The following is a 24,778-nucleotide window of genomic DNA, read 5'->3' as shown; positions in this document are numbered from 1 at the left end:
ATGTACATCTAATATGGCTATGGTCAATTTTTAGCTTAGAAAACATATCAAGTTTTGTGCTAAATGAACGACATTTACGCGAAGCTGTGTTGCATTATTTGATTGCAAAGAATCTTATTGTAGAAACACAATGTCTTCTGCTGGGTATTTATGGTCAATATGCTCCATGCAAATTAACTTGCAAAGAGTGGTGTAAACGATTTCAAAAGGAAGATTTCATCACGCATGCTAAAGAGATGCAAATTTGGAAGGATTATTTAAAACAATCATTAATGGTGGATAATCTATGAAACAGTTGATAATTTCGAAAAAGTTGAGCAATTAATCAATCATTGTATGAGAAAATGGCTGAAGACATGACAAGGTTATTTTTCAATATTGCAATACTCAACCACATATTGCTTAGTCGGTAAAAGAAATTTTAAAATCACTTCGATGAGATGTGATGTCTTATCTACCATATTCATCAAATATTACTCTTTCAGGCTACTATTTGTCTCTATGCAGTGTCTTGTCTAAAAAGGATTCCACTTATAATCAAATATAAAAATTGATTTGACTTTAAAAAAAACGCAGATATTTCTACGTGAAGTTTGTTTTTTGCCCGAAAGAGAGAAATATATAGTAGTTTATTTAGGTTAAGTATATTAAATAAATAAATCTTAAATTTTTATAATAAACAAATGTAATTTTCTGACTTATAAAAAAAAGAAGCCATATTTATACATCCAATAAAATTGCCCACATAGGATAAGGAGAGATAAGACATCTAGAGAATCATATGTGAGTAATTCTTGTATAAATGAGAAGAATCTCTTACAAGAAAGAAATTTGCAACTTATAATGGAGAGTTAAAATGATTAGCATTCCGACTGCTGATAGCGGTGCGTACTCTCTTATTAGAATTCCTCACACGAACTCTTATAATGGAGGGTGTGTGTGACACTACTGTAATAGTTCGTAGACATCATATTGTTACTTGCAGTAATAGAGCATTTCGTTTTTTTACTCTGTCTCTGGGATAGGAGGGAATTGCATTTTATGATCTGTTATAGAGGTACCAACAAATTATGAACTAATCAGTATACTAAGAATAACATGCGGTTGAATTAGCATTTGTTGATTGATCTGGAATTTTATATAACATATGTGTGCGAATTCTATTTAACCACAAGAATTATAAAAAAAAATGTGATATAAACTTTTTGAATATGATTCGATGAGTACTTTTTACTCAATAGTTTTTAGCGTTAAAATAAAAGGTTTTGTAACCATTCAGAAAGATTCTCAATTTCCCATTTTATAAGCAAAGGTGTTAATAATAAGGAACCCTCTTCTGATTTGTAAAGAATAATTCTCAAAAAAGGATTGGAAGAAGGACTAAAATTAAATGCTTTTTTTTTCACAATCTTACAAAAACTATGAATTTATTGAACACAGATATTGATATTTTTGAAAGTGCTTTCGGTTATTTGAAGAAAAACTAAATATTAAATAATATTAACTCTTTGTAATAGGATGGTGTCTATCGCTCATAATTTAAGAGGGTGCATCATTTTGACGTTTTATTTATTTTTCAATTTTGACTGCTAAAAATGCCTTCAATAGGGGAAAAAGATGTAGATTAGTTTTTCAGAGAAATTCCTCTTTAAACAATTATGTATATTCATATTTCAGAGCAATAAACTAATCTTTGTATTATATGAATAATTATGCATCTAGTTGCTTTTCCAAGTGCAAAAGGGTTAAATATTATGAACACGTTAAATTTTATTTGAAAGTAAATTTTGATATGCGAGCTCGAATAATCTGATCATAATTTTGAGTTCTAAAAAAACTAATGTCTAAACTAAACGATATTGGAATTGATCAAATATTTGAAATCTAAAGAAAATTTCATGCCTAGAATAAAACTCTAAATTAAATAATAAAAAAAGAGAAGAGCTTCTTCGGCTACATAGAGAGGAAAAACAATTTTGGTCAATAAGTGATATCAGAAAGAAAAGAGAGAGGGAGAAAAAAAACTGCACTTTTTACTATCGGTTATATTTTTCGTTTAAATATTAGAAGATTATTTAACACTTTTTTATTTAAACCTTTAATCTTTAAATAACTTAGTTTGCTTTACCAACATCTCATAAATATAATTATTTTCATACATACACAAAAATAATCTTTTTATCTCTATGTTTCATTACGTTAGGAAACTGTTTTATAAGAAAAATGGAATAAGGGAAGTTAAGAAACAGAAATAGCGCAATATAAAGCTCTTTTTCCAAAACCATATCTTCGGAACAAAGTAAAATGAAACATTATAATTATTTTAACTTTTAAGAGGAAAAAATATTTTCGTCACTGAATTGAGAAAGAGTTTCTAAAGAATGTTATGAAATAGTGAAGATTCCATTTCTTCTTTTGAGTGAAAATTTCTTTTCTTCTTCTGAGTGAACATTTCTTTTCTTCTATTTCAAAATATTTCTTAAAACTTTATTCAGTGTTAGAATTAGATAACATTTCCGCTTTCTTTAAAATGAAATTCCACTAAGTATTTCACATTTTCTTTGCTTTTTTTTCTCAACTTTTATAAGACGAAAATTCATTATTTTTTAAATGTTTTATTATATCTTTTTCAAGTAACTTATTTTGGTATCACTTTTATATTAATCAAAGCAACTTAATTAGGTTTTACAGAAAACATTATTTTTGTAAGTTAAAATATATATATATATATATATATATATATATATATATATATATATATATATATATATATATATATATATATATTAAGCATTAAAGTGAAAGAAATTACTTACTCACAATAAGAAAATACCAGAAATGAAAATCATTTTTTAGGTACATTAATCTTCTACGTTTCATATATCTTAATCTTATTATTGTATCTTTATTTCATACATCTTTTAACCCCTTAACTGTTTTCTTTGCTATCTAATAAGATGACACCTTCTGTTTTGGGAATATTTTCTTATTTTGATTCAAATGGAAATCTATTGAATAATAATTTTAATTTTGAATTAAAATCGTTATGAATTGTTTAATTTTTGCTTACAACTATCAAAATTCGATAAATCGAAGCACGTACGACACTCGGGTAAAACAGTTAAGTGGTTAAAAATACTTTTATATTCTTTTTAATTTTGTAATTGAATCTGTTTATTGAAAACATTCTTTGATATCTTTTATTCTTTGATCATTTTTTCACTTTTATTTGTGTTATTCTTTAAATTCGTTCAAGCTGATTTCAAAAATTATTACAAAAATATAATGCTGCGCATTATTTCCCTGAATTTCAAATTTTTTTAAAAAAGTAATTTTTGCATAATTTATACTGCTAATTATTTTCATTGTTTCATCATATCTTTAATCACGGTAATTTCTTTCATTATTGTAAATTTATGAAGATAAATTTTAGTACCTGTCAATGCAGTTTGCATGAGAAATCTGAAAGTGAAATTATATTGATGCAAAAGACAACGATCACTTTGAAGAAGATTATATATAAACTTAGGTATTTAATGACATTATAATGTCATGTGACTATTCAGTTAGGAGGAAAACAATCTGATGAACATTTCTGAATATGTTGATATAATAACAGGAAAATTATATCTTCCACAATTTGATGCATAAAAGTATTATTTTATTGAAGGATCATGAATTTTATGTTTTGCGTAAAAAAGTAAATTGAAATTAAACTCGATCAATATTTCTAGGGTACCAGCTTGTAGTCAAAAATGGCCAATAATAATTAGTTTTGTTACATAGTTCTAATTTCAAAATGAATTTATTTATTGTCATTTTATATTTTTAAATTAAGTAATTGTTATAATCTGTCGAAATTTAATATACAATTTTCTCTATCATGAAAAGGAAATATTAAGAAATGAATTTTCGGAGCAATGTCATTTTACATTTAAAATTCGATAACAAAAAATAATACATTGATTGTAATTTGTTCTACAATCCAACAAAATGGTGCAGAAACAGAGTAAAATTTTCCCATGGAATTTTCTTTCTCTTAAGTAAAATTGGTTTAGAAAAAATATCCTACCTCACAATGGTTATTTATTGTTCCGTCATGATGATGATAAAATTTTTTTTTCAAATTCTTAAAAGTAAAAAAATTATTTAGAGCAGCAATAAAACAAGAAAAATCTTAAAGATTTGGAAGATTTTAAAAACTGACGATCACGGAAAAATATCTTTTTATAAGTGATGTAGAATTAAGAAATAGTTTAACGTTAACATAATGAGTTTTAACGTTAAAAAAGATACTCCATTAGTTAAGACATTTCCCAGTTACCCAGCTGTCTTTAATAATCTATCAAACAATCAGATAGCCTTGATGAAAAACAGTTCTTTTAACAATGAGATAAATTAGGTGATAAAGGTATCAGCGGGACAACCGGAAATTTATTATCTTCCCTATGTTTCTTTAGAAAATTAAATTAGTACTCCAGGAAAAAGAAGACAAAGTATATTTTTCTTTATTTTTACGAATTATTTTCGTTAATGGACCCACTTTGGCATTCATCCATAAATGGCAAAACTTAAAAAAAGTCTCCTTGTTTTATTTATTTCTCTATTTTTTTCCTTACTTTCATTGTTTTGAGTTTTCTATTGTGATTTTGAATTTTTTGGCATAACATGCGATTTAATGACGACACTTTGGAAAAGTGCTTTTTCGATAAAAAATTTTTCCTCTTATACAGATTCTAACAATTACTTATGTGGAAAATAAATCTCTTCAGTGTTTTTAAAATTAAACTATCCAGCAACAGTCAGGACAATCTAAGAAATAATTTAGTTATAATAAGAATATGCAAATAATACATTGGGTTCTCAAAAATAGATTTTAGAGACAAATGAAGACAAAAGACATGTTTGTATACTTAAGATACTTAAACCAAGGAGTGTCATAGATATAAGTCTATGCGTTTGAACGATATAGATATAATTCTGTAATTCCAGATATTAAATAATGATTAGTACTTTTATCAGTTTTTGAAAGCTTAGTTTAATGAATTTTTATATTTTTAATGCTCGAATTCGTAGCAGCATAAAGGGTTAGCTTTTTTCGGACGAACTTCGCAATTTCGAATTTCAATATGATGATGAGGATAACATCTGAGTTGCAATCCCCCCCCCCAAAAAAAAGCATTTCAAATTTAGCACAACATCAGCGGTGGAATCTTTTGAAATTCAATGATTGCAAAATCACTTATTTGCTGTTATAAAAGCTAACGGATTTTAGATGACACTGTCTTATTTTTTTTTTCAAAAATTGATGCATCTCAAGAAAAGATAGAATCAATTTTTTAAAGATAAATATATATATATAGAAAAAAATATTTAATGAGATAAAAATGTATGAATATAAAAAAAGAAAGCTAAAATATATGAAACTAAAAAAACATATTTTGAAAAAGTAAAGATTTTTGAAATCCAAGAAATTTAATTTTTATACAGAAGTTTTAAAACTATTATATTTTATCAGCATTTGATAACAGAAAGGAGTTATGAATGAAATTTTTTTTTATGAAATAAATGAGATATATTGGAATACTGAGATTGGAGAGCTTATACGCATGCTTAGTATTTTAAAGAAAATAAAATTATGCTTCTTTGTTGTTTATACATAAAATACAAGACCTCATATTTATAAATTTTCAAAAATAAGACAATTATTTTTAATATTATACTAACGGAATGGCACATCTTATTCTTAGAAAGCCGAAACATACCATTACATGTAGTTTGTTAAATCTTATATATCTCATTATTTTTTTCATTAAATTTTCTTATCTATAATTTAAAAATATACTAAAATTCCAGTTTCAAAATATTAATTGAATTATTTTTTAAGTTATCTTAGTGAATTTTATCCTGATAAGATTTTATCATACTTCAAACCCATATTTGTCATTCCTATTGAAATTAGTTCTCAAAACCTATTGGATTCCAGATTGTAGGCCACACTTAACATTCCTTTTAATTCTCCATAATGAAAGCGTGCTTGCCAACGACATTTCATCAGTGCATATCCAACATCTCTAAGGTCTGATCGGGATTCTAATGCAAGTCTTCATAGGATTTCAAAAGCAGGTGGAAATCCATTATCTGAAATATGCTGTTATGTGCTCCCAGATATCTTATGTTGTTTTTAGCAGCGAGTATTTGGCAATCATCTCAAAATCGTCTGCGCGCAATCGCATATGCAAAGAGGTATTCCAATGATGAGGAAAGATTTTCGAGTGGCATGCTGCTGATTCGGAAGATTGAAATCGGTATTTAGATGTGGAGAGTGCTTCAAATATGATCACGAGACGAATAATGTTGAGGAATTCGTGATTATTCGACCAAAATGAGATTATTTACAGGTTATTGAGTGATATATTGATGGTATTGAATCGAAAAATGCAAAGGAAGTAATATTTTAAGTATGTACCTTTCAACAATTGGGATGATATTTATGTAAAACCGATTCATATTGATAGATATTTCTATTTTATTTTTATAACATAAAAGCCTACATGAAATCTTTCCTTAACGCCATTCCTCAACAATAATTTTTTAAAGTTTTTAGATCATTCCTCATATTTATTGAAATGATAATTTAGCATCTAAGGATTTATTCATTAATTTAAATGCTTATATGTTATTTTTTGAATATAACTAATAATTAATTCAAATAATAAAACATTGCTAAGTTTTTTTAAGTGAATGTTGAAATGATAATTTCAAATCTAATGATTAAATTTTGTATTATTTCAGAAAATTGGTCTAGAGAAAGTGAGTTATACTTTTAATAAAAATAGAAAGCTTTTCTACAGCAACATTTTCCATATTATTTAGTAAGAGGTTTTTGTTTAAGGGTATATTTCAATTCCTTTGAAAAAGAATGTTGCATTTGCAGATTGTTTTCATTTTTAGATATATTGCTAAGAATCAATTTAATTTTTCCGATAAATTAAACTTACTTTTTAAAAGAGATAATTTGACGATCGTGGTAAATTCAGTGTTAAAATTCATTCATAAATTCATTATTTAGTTTATTTAAGCAAACTTAATTTTTAGAAAATTTAACAAAATTTATTATTACACACAATTATAGCGTTATAAGTACGTATCTTCATGATGATTAAAATGTAAACGTAATATTGAACATCCTAGCTTTCATTTAAACGCTCATTGTTTGCCTTTTGCGGAAGTATTTGGAATATAATTCTCATATCTTATTTATATGATCATATACGTATCTAAGACAACAAATTGAAAATATCCAACGATAATGACATATTTAGCACCCTTTGCAGCTCCTACGATTGGCTGGATCTAAAACATCTGGTCATTAAAGTTCGATAATTTGAATCTTTCTAATAAATATCGAAATTCTACTAGTGCAATACATGATATGGAATTTTGATTGAAAGCTTATGTATGCACCTTACAAATATCTTACGGTTTCAAGGCTAGTTTACTGTATTTCGAATAAATTTGTGTAATATTATATCGATAAAGACTGGTTTCAAATTTATAATGCATATTTCATCTTCCCTAAAAGACTTCTCTATAAGTTGTTACTTTTTAGAAGATAATACAGCAGGTAACGGAGAAATCAGATGTGGCTACGTAAGGATTCATCATCATAAGTTATTCGTTGACCAGAAATTATGAAGTGCTTGTAAAAGAGTTCCATTGGCAAGAAATTTTATAGCTTATTAACATTACACATCATAATTAAATGCAATATAGGGAAGCCAGATATAGGGTTATCATTAAAAGGTGAGAAAAAACTGCTTCATGATAAAGATGAAAGTAATAGACAATATCAGTCAAAACTTCATCATTAGTAATACACAATTAAACATCAGTAAACAAAAGATAGTCAATAAAAAACAAAGATAATCAAATCTTCAATAGCGTGTAATATTTTGAAGAAGTCAGTTAAATGTCTAAAAGATAAAGTAATTGTGAAAATGGTATTTAAATGACGTTGAATATGCATCATATAAAATATTTTCTGGCATAATAATAAAATTAGATATTAAAAAGAACTTTTTTCCTACATATATTATGGCCATAATAAGGTTCAATTACTTTCGATTTATCTATTTTTTGATACTTTTAATGAGTAAATACTTCTTAAAATAGTTTTTTTAAATTCTGATTATATTCATTATTATGATTTTCTAATAATTAAAATGAATTGTTTAAAGTTATCTTTATACTCTAAGATTCAAATAATATTTTTATTTAATTTTTTGGTATATTTTAATTGTATATTCAATCTTGAAATGTTGAGAAAAGTATTCCTTGAACAATATGACTGAATTTGAAATCAGATTTTTAGTTAATTATGCAAATTAAATGGAAAATTAATTGGCTGTTTTTCAAAAATCTCCGTGTTGTATTGCATCACAATGATTTTATACTAAAAAATAAAACTGAAATTTTCTACATTCTTGTTTTATAATTTATATTGATTGAATTTTCAATATTACATGTTGACACATGGCTTTGACATATTGTTTGATTAAAATTATTTCCTCCACATCAACGAAAAAACACACAACATAATTAAAACAACGAAAAATCATCAATTTTTTTTTAATTTGCGAAACTCACATAATGACATTTAATATAGAGTTTAAAGTCTGTTATAAGTTTAAGATAATTCCTCTTAATCCTTTTATTCGGAATGAAAATTAATTCCTAATCTCTTTATGGAGAAAATTTCTTGGCAATTGTACATTTAATTAAATTTTCTGGGAGCTTAATCTAGGAACTTTAATTGCACTCCGTAGAGCGTTATCAAACAGCTAAAAGCTTTAAAATTAATTTCGTTTTACGTGCCCCGTTGCATATCTTAATTTATAGGTCAAAGCCTTGTTAATTTTCCATGAATTTGTCGAAAAGATAATTTGAATCGCCTTTTAATTACCTTTAGCTTCATTAGAACAACTGCTAATGGAGTTTCGCGTGGAAATGCTGAATTATCATTAAAGCAGAAATTATTCGTGGCGTTTTGGGTATCTACTGAAATATTTGGGCTTCCATATTGTGTCTTAGTCTGTGGAAAAAAGTTGGAGGAATAAGCTATTTATTCATGTATGATAACAGGATCTATTGTGTGAAAATTATGACATCATATTTCATTTACATTTTAAATATTTTTTTAAATCCCAGAAGAAAAAAAATACATTATTTTAATAATCAGAGTTATTAATTATTATTACTTGTATCTACAGCAATAGACAGCAGGGTCATCAAAAGAATGATTAGTGTGTGTTTGATGAAAGTACAAATTTGTCTAAAAATAAAGATGAATGCTCTGTAACTATTCAGGATTTGCTGTTTAAAATCAAATAATTTTGAAATATTCATAAATATTAATTATAGGGGGAAATTAACCATCACCAATTAATGCACCTGAGTAACGAAAAATTGCCATTGATATTTTCGTCTAACCTCTCCTCCATATAATTTTCATTGTAAATATTTTCTACTTTTCCACCCTTCAATTTAATAATAAGCTTAATAAAATTAATATGCTTTAAGAGATCTATCATTTTATTATCTGCAATACCAATATAATTATTACCCTAAGTGAAATTGACAAAATATGTAGATATAAAAACAAAAATACAAGATATGTATTATGTAAGTGTAAGGTGTAAATTACAAAATATGTATTAAATTTAAAACTGAAAATAATTTTCTAACATATTTTAAAGACTTTTAGACTCCATAATTAAGATTTTTTTTTCAATATTACTTGGCGTATCTTACTTAAACTTTACTTATTTACGTCCTATTTACTTAAAAGTTTTTGAAGTTACTTTATTATCATTAATTCTGAAATATTGCTATTTTCATAAAATTATAACAATGTAATCAATGTTGCGAAAAAATCACATTTTATGCATTTAATTATAAAAATTAAAAAAATTATATTAATTATAGGTGTATAGGCTATTAATGTGGCTAATTTTTATAAAATTAATTAGTAAAAATAAGCGTACCTTATATATCGCAGTGCCTAACAGAAGTTTAACTCAAAGTAAATTTGTACTTAGTAATTAATTCAAAGTTATGATTTGAAATTATGATTACTAAATTTTAAAACTAGATTTTCCATTTATACGTTGAGTTTCTTTTAGAATGATTTCTTGAAGAAATGGATATAAAAACAAATTAATTATTAAATCGTGAAGATATTATTATTATACTTAATGGATTATTTGTGTTTTCTTTCCTTGAGTTGTTTCAAATTCGATAAGTGTCAGTAAGTAGTATAGATTTATAAATTGGTAAAAGAGTAGGAATACTTTGAAATATTAAAACTATTGATATTAAGATAATTCCGGAAATTTAACTGAAGATTTTCTAAGTTGAATATATGTAGCTGTTTTTAAAAATTTTATTCCTACCTGAAATCATTTTACCATTTAAGTACTATTGTTTTCCAAACAAAAGAGAAAAAAATACCTTTGATAATTCAAAAAGGCTAAAAGAGATAAGCCAATTTACAGTCAGAAATAATCTTAATAACAACCCAAACAAAGCGAGTGGGGAAATTTAATCTTAGTGAATTCATCATGTTTACAATATTTTAAATGGACAGTTCTCTGTTCAAGTTCTTATAAAATAAAATTGAAAATCGTGGTTCCAAAATGAAAATCATGTTTTTGAAGAAAATCATAGTTTGAAATTACTGGGCTATAAAATTAAACTTACATTTTTACTTTCTCGCATATCCAAAATATAGACAAAATGTTGTAATCGTCGAAAAAATTCCAACTCGAGGTTTTGGCGAATCTTTAAAGAATAGAATACATTGAGCTTTAAAATAACATTATAAAAATGTCCACTTAACCGTTTACTTGCCTGTGACAAATAACTCAAACACTTTGAAATAGACCGATATAATTTGGTATAAAATCTTTCACAAATATATAGATTTCTATTAAATACTGAGCAAAATCCATCCGGAGGAAATTTGTTTGCCCGGCTCCTCAAATACAAGTTAACAGAAAAATTACAAAACCAAAAGAGCTAGATGGATTATACTCGGTACACAGAATTGTTATATTATATATACTTTTATATTGGATATCACTCGGTATATATTGTTACATTGAAGACGCCTATCAAATTTTGTGTCAAATCCAATAAGAGGTCTGTCTATCTGTACTTTCAGAAACATCCAACCACGATAAATCGGAAACCCAATGACTTAAATATATCAAATTTGGTATGCAATTTTGTGAATGCCAAATTTTGGATTCAATCGGCTGAAAAGGCGAGTCTAAAACACAAATTTGATTTTCGGGAACTATAAAGGATGTCAGGAATTAAACTCCAAAAATTGTCCTAAGAATCACTCAATTGATTTAGTATTGGCTAAATTCACACAAATAGTTAATATTTCGTACCTATTGTTCGCCAAAGCCATACAAGGAGAATTCCAAGATAACATCTTTATTAGGGGAAGAAAGTTTGGTGAGACCATTACTGATTTTCACTGCTGATGAGCATAAATTAATGAATAATGCGTTTATTTATTCATCATTCGATTGGCGTAATATTTAAGTTTAAAAAAAAGTGAACAATAAATTTTCAAAATGAAGTGTGATCTATCTAAATAGGAAGGTTTCGAATTATGAGACATATTAACATTTATTTAAAGAGAATTTAAACATTTTACTGTTTTGTTGTATTTAATTTTAGCAACGCAAACTTATATACCTCTTAATTTCCTTGCTAAATGTTTAAAAATTAGAAAACGTTTAACAGAAGAGAATTTAGAAACTTAAAGTTAATCTGCATAATGTACTAACATCAATCAGGAACATAAAAAATGAGAATACGTAACCCAGAAACTACAAAAAAAAGTAGAAACACATCGAAGTGAGTCAAAATAAAACTAAGGGATTGATCAAGTTTTATCCATGTTCAGAAAAGAGCGGAAGATTTATTGTTCTACCAAAGTTAAGTTTCAAACTTAAGTTTTTATGTGCAAATCTCTTGTATTGATGCCTTGATTGACTTTTAATACTACATTTAACTATAAAAAAAGTTTGAGAAATTTTCGATCATCGGCAAGAATATCTGGAATTACTTTTTAAAACGATATTTGAGAAGAAAAAAAGATGAATGAAGCAGTGAAATAAATGATTACATTGAAAATTTGCAATATTTCTGTAGGTAATATAGTTTCGGATGGAAATTTGTAGAATATCAGTAAAAGAGTTTTGGAGTGTTAGAATTAAAAATTTCGAAAAAAAATCTATCAGAAGAATATACTAATTGATAGACAATTAGAGCAAAAAATTAAAGATGCAAGGTTCCTTGTCAAATTTTTTTTCTAACAAATTCCGAAGAAAAAAATATTTCTGATTGCGGCTTATTAATTAATTTTTTTCACTATCAAAAAATGCACTAGATGATGAAACACAAAGACTTGCTCCAATATCAATAAATTATAACTTTTCAATAATAATAATAATAATAATTTATAATATAATATCAATAATTATTTTGTAACTTAACATTACTTTATTTTATGAAATAGAAAATATTAACGAAAAGGAATTAGAGTCAAATATATATAAAATTTAAACATGCTTTGTTCTTTAATTTTTGAAAGAGATTTCGTATTCTTCTCTAAAATTTTGAATATTCTTTCAGAAAATTTAAGTTAAATAATACAAAATTCCTTAAAAAAATAGTAGTTTGAAGCACTATATTTGACTAATAGATTAAAAAAAACTAGAAATATTTTTTCATAAAGATTTTGGGTATAATTTTCAAAGTTAATTTTAAAAAATTTCGAAAAATTAAATCATTTGTACAAAATTAAATCCTATCAACGGAGAAGAGAAAAATAGTAAAAAATATTGAGGCTGTACCAATGATTAATGCCATTTCTATAATAAGAAAAACCACGCATAACAATGCAAAAACCATCCAACAATATATACTTCAAATATATTGATATGTACGGTTTTTGATTTAAGAATAAACATTTAAAAATAAATTCAGCACAATGAGCCGTATTTTTCTCTTTTTTACTTTTTCACTTTCAGTAGTAGAAAAAACATTTTCAAAACTATGAATTAGAGAGAAAATATTATAAATGATTTTTGCAATAAAAAATTAAGAATATTTCTAAAAGTCAAAATTTAAATTTTTAAATATTTTTCTCTTATTAATCTTACATTTTATATCCTTCATCAAATATTTCTTTTCTTTCCCTTTATTATTCTTGAAAAAGAGGACGATGGATGTTTTTCGACAAGAAGCTTTAGGCTAAAATCTCATTTGCATATCTTCAAGAACCATGCTATCATTGTTAGGAAAGACGATTACGTCGTTCTAAAAGTTCAACAACAATTTTTTTATAATATTTTTTTCTCTTTTTAATTTGACGCTTGACATGAAATCCATTTTATTTGAAGTTTCAGTGCAATACTCAAGAAGTTCTTTCATTAATGCATGGACAGCAGCTGTGCATGATTACTATGTATTTTTTTTAAATTTATTTTTCCTGGTCAAGATTTTTTTTAAAGCAGTCAAGTAGGGCTTGTGTGGGTTTTATTAATCATAATTCTTTGTTTTGCGATGTCACAAATCTGAAATAATTTTTTTAACTAAAAATTAGGAAGAGAAAAACATATATATAATTTATTCCTTATGAATGTCATTTTTATTAAAAATGTGTTATTGCATTAGTAAAACTTTATATAAACGAAAAGTGTTATAATTTTTTTTGTTGATTTTTAAGCACCCATAAATAAAATTTTAAAAACACTTTTATTAAATAGATTTTTTAGCTATAGCTATTTATTAAATAGATTTTTAGCTATAGCTAGCTATAGAAAATTTTCTTAAATAAAATTTTTTATTTTTATTTAACTTTTATTTATTTAATCTTTTATTTATTTAACTTAAAATTTTTATTTAAGAAAAAAAAGAGAATTATTATTACATTTGCACAAGTTTCACGTGTAAAACATAGGAATCATAGAATTGCATTGAATCAACCATAGATTTAAGCAACAGCTTCTAAGGTGTTAATCAAAAATATATATGTCACATATGTTTACTGCTCTACAATTTTTCAGGGTCCGTAATACATAAATTACCTATATTGCTGTTATATGCATTATTATATCCCTTATCTCATTTTATATGAATTAACTGTTATGTGTTAATCATCATAAGATTAATTGCATTAAAATTAAACTGAGATTGATAAAATAATACTTGGTTTAATACATAAAGCTCAATATTTATTTGTGTTCAGAGGGAAAAAAGAAACATTTCTGAATGTGAAAATATATCTATTATGAATTAAAATTACCAATATAATTTGATTGAATGTTTAACCAAATCTTGTTGTAATAGAACGGGTGTGGGCTGACGTATTCATTGTTGCAGCATTGCACATTTTCATTTTTATGCCAATACAACTCAGTTCTATCCCATAACAATACTGCAGAGTAGTAATACAGCGTTTTTTAATGTATGAAGTGTGGTTTTTTTCATTAAAATATAAAGTTTTCGTAAAGTTTATTTTGTTTTGTTTAATGTTAACATATGTATAAAGTATGTTTTTGTTGTTAAAATATAAAGTTTTCATAAAGTTTCTTTTGTTTATTTAATGTTAAAATATGTATAAAGTATGTTTTTAAAAGTTTTTTTAATGTATAATGTTGATTATTAGGAAATATCTAAAATTAATTGGTTGATATGACGATTATTATAAGTATTTTTAAAAAATACAGTCATTAATAAGAATTGTACTTTTCATGTTTTTGGAATAGAAAAAATAAAGTTAGACAATAATAATTTGTTTAAATATACATATTTTTTAAATTGTTTAATACTAGCAAAGAGGATTTACTTTCATTTTGTAATCAGAAACAAATTATCTTTGCTATTATTTTTATGTCACAAATAATTCATGGACGATATAATTTCTCCTAGCCTCATAAATTATCATTAATCAAAGCTTTTAGACACTCCCTCCAAATATAGTTTTATATAGGTAAGAGTTTTCGAGAAAGATCTCCAAATATTTGCCATCGTTTTAGAACATTTAATGCGCATACATCATTCAAAAATAGGTTATTTGGAGATGCAGATTTTATGCATTCTTGTCAGACAAGAAAGTCTGGGGACCATTTGCTTAATTACTTAGAAAGTTCAAATATAATTTACCATGGCAGTGCTAAATCACAGAAACGATATTAAGATACATATAATATAAGTAATTCAATAATATCAATCATCTTTTGTAGTAAACCAGAAATATCAGATGATTATGTGCTTATTTTGCAATCCTTATTAACTGCGCTCAATATCATTTAATTTTTGTTTCACTTCTTCTCTTTATAATTGTTCTTTCACAAGATTTACAAATTGTTACGCAATGTTCTTTTTTTTTATTTTAAATGGAAATAGACAAAGCCTTTCAATACATTTTAATTTTTCTGTTTTCAGTGATAAATAAAAAGTTATTGCTTCTTGTAAAATGTTATGCACGTGTATTTAAAGGACTCAAAGAGTAAATGTCAATTACTCAGAAGTAAAATAATGTGGATATAGAAAAGAAAATTTTAAAATAATGTTTACAAATACTTTATGAAGAAATTGTTAATTTTTATTAATAAACAAAATATTATAAAGTGAAAAAAATAGGGAAAATAATTTTTTTATCAGACAATGAGATTCTTTACAAACTTAGTAGCTCTTTTTCAACAGGTTTCTTTACAAATATTTTAAGCATTCAATAATTTTTAAAAAAATAAAACAACTAAATAGAGAAAATATCGATATCCTATGGTAGAATCAGGAAATATTTTTAAAAACAAGTATTCTAGGCGATTTAAATTTAACGATTAACTCTCAAATATGTAATAAATGTTATACCCCCCATTGAGAAATAAGAAGCAGTAAATAAAGGTAATAATTAAATGATATATTTATTATAGCCTTATATATTCATTAGTATTTCTTTCTTTCATTGATGTTGTGGCTCGAGTTTGCTACTAGTTCTCAAATATTTTGATTTTATATTTCAAAAACTGTAAGTTAGTATGACAAACAGTATAAACTCACTGATGTAGACAAAAAGTTATTTCACAAACATTAAATCGAACTTTCTATTTCTCATGGACGAGCATCGGGGTCGAGAGTAGAAGAAATAATAACTCAATTTCCTGGTAATTTCCGGCATTTTACTCGAGAATGGTTGACATTTGCATTTTGATTACTTTAAATGTATGACTTACGGTATGTTATAAAAAAACTTAATAAATTTAATAATACTTGAAGCAGTTATATATAATTATATATCAGAGAGTATTCACTTTTATCGTGGCCAACAATGGATTTTGCCTTTAATAATACTTTAATTGAAGCAAAAAATTATATATTATGTTGATTGACCAATTACACTTTAAATAAGAAAAGTCTAACTCTTCTGCAACCCAAACTGATAAAATTTTGAAGCCTTAATTTATTCTTTTTTTAAATTTTAGGCAAATCAACAAATTGTGCAAGAATCGCTAGTTGAATTGTTAAATTTCCTCCAGACAGCCACTGAAGTGGACTGAAATTGTCTAAAATGTAAGTATTGCAGGCATCATAACTTCTTCAATTCGTGTGATAAAAAAATGTGATTTATTTTGTTTCAAATATTATTGTGTCAGGAATTTGTTTCTTGAATATAATTAATAGAAATGATGATTTGTATAAAATTTAATTGTAGCTAAGCAAAAATTAATTTATTGGATCAAGCAACATAGTATAATTGTTTTATGTCATTAAAAGCATTTTTCTATTTGGAAATCATTATCTCTCAAGAATTAGAAATTAACTATTTCATCTCGATTAAAGAGAGATTTCTTCATGATTATAGGTGATTAAACAGAAATTAATATTCTAATATCAGATTGTAATTTTTATATTAGTGCTTATTCACAAAAAATAAATATCATTATTACTTTTGCTCACTATATCTGTACGCATATTATGTAACTAATTAATTTACTTCTCGAAAATTGTCTGTAATTTCAGCACTAGTAATTTTTATTTAATGTGCATTATATAAACGTTCGGTCTATTGCACTTTATAGCATGAAAACTCACGGTATGTTGTTTACTTAAGCGAGTGACTAACAAAATTATTTCTCATCTTTTGTATTTATTTTGAATTTCTTAGGTAAATAATTGTAAGTTATGCCTTAAAGTAATTTACTTTGTCTGGATCAAACTGATGGTTTAAATAAGTAAAGATCCTAAAAAGATATGTCACATATTGATGTTTGCTTTAGCTGTACCCGAAGGGAGTAGACTCAAATATTAGTATAAATCATTTATATTAAGAAATGTAATAATTTTTCAATTGAAGTTGAAAATATGTTCCAGTCATGCACTCTATAACTCGAAAGCTATATACATCTTTAATACACTTTCAATTGCATTTAAAACTCTGTTAACCTTAAATATTTGTTTTTTAATTGATTATAATGTTGTTGTTCCTTTAAATAAATAAGGGGAAACAGTGGTTGAGGAAATAAAAACAGCTTGTTATCAATCCATAACGTTAGGTCTAATTTGCATAAAAATTTATCTTTAATGATTAATTTAAATTAAATGACATTTCTCAAGCCCGACACTAATTGAAACACTAGTGTATAAAATATATTGTTCGTAATCACAGGAATGAGACAAAAATAGCATACTGTCTCATATAAAATAATTTCAATTTATTCTTTGTTTTTCATTCGTAATGTCATGTATATGAAGAAAAGTAATAACATTTTTATATGAATCCTATTGACAGATATTCAGTCTTATTTTAAAATTACTTTAAAAGTCAGAATTGAGCAAAATGCATAAAGAAAACTCTCAGAATTTAAAGTATGTGAGTAATTTGAGCAAGGAAGTTACAGTGATATAAAATGGATAAAACTCTGCCTTTATAATTTAGAAAACTCTGCCTTTTATAATGATAATAATTAATATGTGTATGTACCCAAGCGTGACACTTGTATACTTTGGAGGGTTGTTAAAATATATTTTAATGTGATTTTAAAAAAATAAATAAATTGTATTTTAATTTATTAAAATATATGTGAAATTTGTAGAGTTTTTCCTCTCCGATTTTTAAAAATTTTAAATAAAAAAAATTATATCCTCTTACATTTTAAAAAGGTTGTTTTCAATAAGATCAGTTTTTGTCATATAAGTTCCTGTTTTTTTATACATTTTTAAAAAATATTTAAAGTGATTTAAAGTGTATTTCACCACAATAGAGTTTACTAGTTGTAATTTTTTTTTTCATTATTGTATTAATAGTTCGTCCTGGCTTTTTTCTGTTGATGAGGCTTAACTTGCGAATATTTGCCTTATTTCTCTATGTAAATTTCAATGTAAGGTATGCGATTGATAACATTATTGAAATTCAGTTACACTTATAATTACAGTTTACCTTCAGAATTAGAAAATCGTGAAGAAGTTTTAAGATGCATTCGTTTTTGAACATTCATGCTATTTCAGTGGTAATGTTCTATTTCATATACAGATATAAAGAAAAAAAATGTGGGAATGCATAGCACAATGAACAGAACAGTGTCTAAATGGTTCTAAAATGCTATGAATTACATTAAAATCCGTAGTTTTAAAATTATTTGTTAAGAAGCTATCAAGACCAATATACACCAAACACATTTATAACAGCCATTTATTACGATGAATCAATTGATAGTCAAACATATATAATTACAACAATAACAATTTATTTTAACAACAATGATATATATTCTAATAATTATGTATATTTTAAATTGTTACTTGTAATAGCATTAATATTTGCAAGGAAACATGTTTACTTTTTACTTTGTATATCCACACTATACCTGTAAAATATAAAAGCATAAAATTTCTCTTAAGAATATTTACTAAGCATCTAATGTCAAAAACACATACGTTTTCAAATAAATGTTTAAAACTGTTTTTTCTAATAACCCATAGCTATTTCATCTTCGTAATATATTCTCAAGTGTTTCTGGCATCGAATCATAATATTCTGCTCTCCCTATAACAAACCTTTTCCTCGTTAGGTAAAGTCATTAGTCATTTGCGATCCATTTTGAGTTTCATGAAAAGAGCTCTCAGTTCTCCATTACTTGAATCACGCTCAAAGAATTCTTTTAAAGAAAACGTGCCCCTTCAAAATGAAATTATGCTTTTTGAGTGAGGTTGTCATTCACAAACCCTGACACTGCTTTGGTTATCTTTAATTAAGTCATATCTCTTTTGTCGTTTGTGGTTTCATTTGAACAAACCTTGGAGGTTCTTCATTATAATGAAGGCTCAGCTTTGAGCGGAAGCAGGGCCTGAAGGCAAAAGTGTTTTGTTTAAAAGCAACCCAATCAATGCTGAAGTGGGACTCAGAAATTGAAAGAGATGAAGTTTACAAGCAGAATGTTTTGATAAGTATACGTATTTTCTGAATGAGAATGGGAAGAAATTGAGTCGGGAAATGTTGTTTATTTTCAATGAAGAAAGCATTAATTCGTGAAAGACACAGTGAAAGTTTTAAATCGATCTTACTTTTTAAGATAATCATTATCTACTAGCTGTGAAATTGATTAAAAATGCATGCATAGTTTTCACGAGACATACGTACTTTGTCCGTGAAACCTATGGATTTATTGTATTAAGTCAAGTTTTAAATATGTATTAATAACAGAAAATATTATCATTAATAAAAATATTTATTAATCATGAACTGGCATTGTGGTGCCCTTCTGGATCAATCTTAATAATCTGTTCAAAAGCAAATGATTAGTTACCACTGAATTAATGAAATTGTTTATGCTGTATTTGTCTATTAAATGAATCAGTAAATTTATATTTCTTATGTTTATTATTTTTCAAATGACCGATTAGACATTTAGACAACTATAACTACCAACATTCATACTTAACGGTAATGAACATTATATGGCTACTACATATACATTATTTTATATTTTCAATTGGATTACTTAATATATGTGATTGGATAATGCAAATAACCATTTTCATGTTACTTTAAAACATTTTGAAATGCATGCAATATTAATGGATTTAGAAATATGTAAACTTTGAGTTAATGAAAATGAGAATCCCAGATTCACACACAACACAACTTAATACTATTTTTGTCTCCGGCATAGATACAAAGTTCTTACAGTAAACGTCAGAAAGTCAGAATTGTACTCTTCAGTCGCAACCATTGTCAATACAGTTTATACCTGTTTGAGATGAATTCGACAATTCGATTGTTTGCCATGTGGGATGATAAAAATTGAAGAAAAGCACCGATATTGTTGTGTATTCTATAATTTTTTTTAAAAAAATGTTGAACAATAAGATAAAGGGGCTAAAAATTCTGATCATAACAGGTATTTGCCCAGCTTCTGTTAAAGTTTCACACGAATGGTACTGATAATAGAAGGTTAAAGAGCATTTATTTATAATGCAAATATCCGTATTCATATCATTTTAAAACATTTTGAAATACATGTAATATTAATGCATTTTCACAAATATGAAAACTTGAATTAATGCAAAATGAGAATCATAGATTCGCAAACGATAATGACTTAACACTATTTTTGTCTCCGGCATAGATACAAAGTCCTTACGGAAAACTTCAGAAAGGTAGAATTGTGCACTTCGTCATACTTGTTCAAGATGAATTCAACAATTCGATTGTTCGGCATGTGGGGTGATAGAAAGTAATCATCATCATCAGCCTTCATCAGAAAGTCATCATCAGTATTGTTATGTTATTTTGTGCCCTAAAAAAAGCTGACCAATAAAAATAAGGGGCAAAAAATTCTGATCATAACAGGCATTTGCCCAGCTTCTGTAAAGATTTCACACGAATGGTACTGATAATAGAAGATTAAGGAGCATGCATTTCTAATGCAAATATATGTATTTATATTACTTTTAAACATTTTTAAATGCAAGTAACATTAATGCATTTTCACAAATATAAAATATATTTTGTATAACTTGAGTTAATACAAAATGAGAAGCGCATATTTGAAAACGATACCCGGACTCCTTACTATTTTTGCCTTCAGCACAAATACAAGTCCTTATGGTAAACGTCAAAAGGACAGAACTGAATACTTTAGCTTTAAAGGCTGCCAGTATAATTTATGCTTGACTGGGATCATTTCGACCATTTGATTGTTTACCATGTGATCCGATAAATACTGCGTAACGCTACCGGTATTGTTTATGCTATTCTGTGCCATCAAAAACTGTTAAGGCAATAAAATAAAGGAGCAACATTTTTTTTTTGTCTAGCTTCTTCGATTTCGCTTGAATGATACTGATAAGGCGGAGGTATTTCTCATGATGCAATCAGTTAAAAAAATTATGAGAATTAAATTGACAACTGGATACATTACTCAAGGGTTCAATCCGAATTTCAATTTCGGTTTTGATACTTTTATTCCTACATGATATAATACATTTATTTAAATTTTTAATCAAAGATTCATAATAAAAAAGCATTGCATTAAAAGAAAACTTACTTCGGATAATTTTTAAGGAGAGTATAAGTTATTAGATTCATGTGTTTGCAGTTTTGGGTTAAAAAAAAGTTTGAAAAATTCATGCACAAGTACGATTTTTAAATTATTAATTAAGTTATTATGTATTAATTATGTATAAATTCAACCTGTATAAATTATTAGATATGGGTTTGTAGTTCTGAGTAAATTAATAGTAAGTTTCAAGCGAGAGTATATAAACAATATTTTTTTTTTCTTTTTCTCCATTTAATCCATGGATCAGTCTATTGTATGAGTGTTAAATCTTTAGATAGAGTTGAATGGACTTGAGTTGGGTTTTTTATGGCACAAAGGCATCTTTGGCTAAGCTGCGCCAAATTCACGAGATTAAAATATTTATCAATTTTTAATAAAACCAATACATGGAATATTTACAAACTCCAGATGTCTAAAAACATAAAACTGTGAGTCATGAAAAAGCGCAACAATGATATAAGGGATGGGACTGTCATGAAAAGCGCATCTAATGTTTATATATGATTATAAAAACCAATATTTAAAAAAAAAAATACAAAACTTAACATGCGGTGTTTTGGAAAACAACCCTCACAAATTAGGGTGAGATTTCTGAAAATATGCAAGACGCTGAAAAGAAAACCATGGACATTCTACAAGAATGTGTAAAATAGACATAGTTCTATTACAAATTGAGCAAAATGGTGTTGGCTCGCCCATCAACAGATGTCTGTGTGTGAATCGAGTGTCCCCAATCCTTTAAAATTGTGTCCAGTTTTATGCTGTGTAAAGTGGGCCAGAAACCTATTGTAGGCTTAACTGTATGAAGCTTATTACGAATCTGCGCGTCCCATTCAATTTCCCATTTGGAATGCAAAATGTCAAATGTATTTCTTATAATCAGAAAGAGAAATCTGAGTTGGCAAGAAAATAGTAGCTAATTTAGCTGCCATATCAGCCTTTTCATTTCTCGGAATTCCACCACGTGCGGGGACCCAGCATAAAATAATTTGGAAGTACTTCCAAATAATCTTATCATACAAGTTTAAAATGTTGAAAAGCAAAAGATGGCTGCGTGCATGTAAAGATGAGAGGGATTCCAGAGCGCTCAGTGAGTCAGTGTATATTATATAGCTATCTACAGAACAATCTGAAATAAATGATAAAGCTTTTAAAATAGCAGTTACTTCTGCTGTAAAAGTGAAACAAAATAAATGAGAATTTTATAAGCTATTGTAGAATTTGAAATATTGTGGAAATGTGACAAGCGATCGAACAAGTATGATCGAAGTATGATCGAACAAGTATGACAAGAAGTATGATCGAAACATCTAGAATCATCTGTAAAAATAGGGTAGAATTAACAATATTTTTAACGATGATCAGCAAAGATTTGCTGATAAGTAGATTTATTTTTCATTCTATGCTTAGTTCTCAAAACAAATATATCAAGATTTTACAAATTTGTGATATTAAATGTAACAAAAAAATCAAAATTAGTATAAAATCTTTAAAATTGTTTCAAACCCTTTAGCTGGAGTCGCACAGAGTGTGACATGATATTCTTCGCTCCAAGAATGAATATAACAGCTAATTGGTATAAGAACAGATTCAAAATAATTACTGATTTTACTGGAGAGAGATTATAAAAGTAATAAATTGGGTTTTTCGATAAAATTATAATTCTGCCGTAATAATTTTCAATCACTCTGCCGAAGTTAACTTTATAATGGTGAATGGATTATAGATTTGTAGAGCTTCAGATCATCTAAAGGAAAGATCTACGATGTCTATAATTCGATTGCTGATCCAAGGTTTTAATTAAAGTTTTGTTTCGCGTAAAAAAAATGCCCCTAAGCGCAAATGAGGTGATGTTTAAAGGGGAAACGTAATTACTGAAGCAATACAGCTTCCGTTGCAATAGACAGATTAAGTTTGTTCTTAATCAGATTCAGAGTACATTCGTTTGCCTAATGCTGTTTGGAAGCACTAATGATCTTTTCCCTTTATTCACGTAAAAAAAAAAAAAAGAAAAATACTATCGCAGGATAGTTCTTTTTCTTTTCTTGAATCCTCTTAATTGTTATAATACGAGAATTTGCATTAAACGGACGAGAAATGTTTGAAGGCAGAGAACTAGGGTGTGGATTATTAGAAGAGAATTATGGTAAAACTTTCCAGGTTTTTCTTCCCTTCTAGTTATTCATTTTATATCGACGTTGATCGAACTACTCAGAAAAGCTGCTTATCGTGAAGTTTGGAGAAATAATTGAATTTCCTTTTTCAGTATATCTTTTTTTCTTTCTATTTCGAAAATGAGTTGGAAATGTACCCCTATTCAGTAAACAAAATTTTGTTTTGAAAAAATAGTATTTGATTGATTTACTTAAGAAAAAAATAATTGTGAAAAGTTGGGAAATATAATGGTTTGCATTATATTATTCTGAATAGCAAGAAATCGTATCGAAATCCAGTAATGGCATTGATTAACAACAATTAATTAACACTTTTTCGTAAGTGATCTTTTATTAATGGAAAATATAAAATAGAAGCGATTGCTTTCCCACAATGAAGAATTCTGGATTTTGGTTTAAGGATTATAAGACCATAAAAATTTTAGATTAGATTTCTGATAATTCCTTCATCTATATTTCCCACAGTAAGCTTCCCACATGTATCTATTAAGTAGTGATGGATGCATTATTTTCAAGAAGATGATTCTCGTAACATGTGTTTAATATATTAAAAAGTTTGTCTCCTGATCCAGATACTAAAATAGAAAAGGAGTATCTTTATAAACGAAAACCGTTTATGAATTTTTATAATCAATGCATAAAAATAGAAAAAAAAATAATAACACGTTTATAAGATTCGAGGTCAGTAACACCCACATTTGACCAATCGACTTCTCATTTATTTTTACAAAAGCGGGATAATTTTCGTCAGCAGAAAAAGCAATGTTGCCACTTTTTACTAAAAATAAAGTAGATTTAGAACAAACATAATATTTTTTGTGGATTTGGTATTGCAGTTTAACTTTAGTGGAGGCTGTATGATCATAGTACTTCTTCCTAGACTTGGCATCGCTTCCTTTAGGATTCAAGAAAAATGGATAACATTTATATTTATTTGGAGGAAAATCAGGAAAT

General features: G+C 26.6%; 1 protein-coding gene and 1 long non-coding RNA gene across 4 annotated transcripts in view; one reads left to right on the top strand and one right to left on the bottom strand.

Annotated features, from left to right (window-relative positions):
- LOC129981292 (uncharacterized) overlaps window positions 1-21,343 on the top strand; it is a 103,300-nt gene extending 81,957 nt beyond the window's left edge. The window contains exons 2-3 of the long non-coding RNA XR_008785300.1: window positions 16,572-16,659; window positions 20,715-21,343. This is a non-coding gene — a long non-coding RNA (uncharacterized LOC129981292). The remainder of the gene's footprint in view (window positions 1-16,571; window positions 16,660-20,714) is intronic.
- LOC129981291 (multiple PDZ domain protein-like) overlaps window positions 1-24,778 on the bottom strand; it is a 184,237-nt gene that overhangs the window by 38,686 nt on the left and 120,773 nt on the right. The gene's annotated exons all lie outside the window — the stretch shown is intronic.

This window comes from Argiope bruennichi, chromosome 8 (genome assembly GCF_947563725.1).
Source record: "Argiope bruennichi chromosome 8, qqArgBrue1.1, whole genome shotgun sequence".
Classification (NCBI taxonomy): Eukaryota; Metazoa; Arthropoda; class Arachnida; order Araneae; family Araneidae; genus Argiope; species Argiope bruennichi.
Note: the sequence above shows the minus strand (reverse complement) of the source record. Positions and strands in the feature narration are given on the sequence as shown.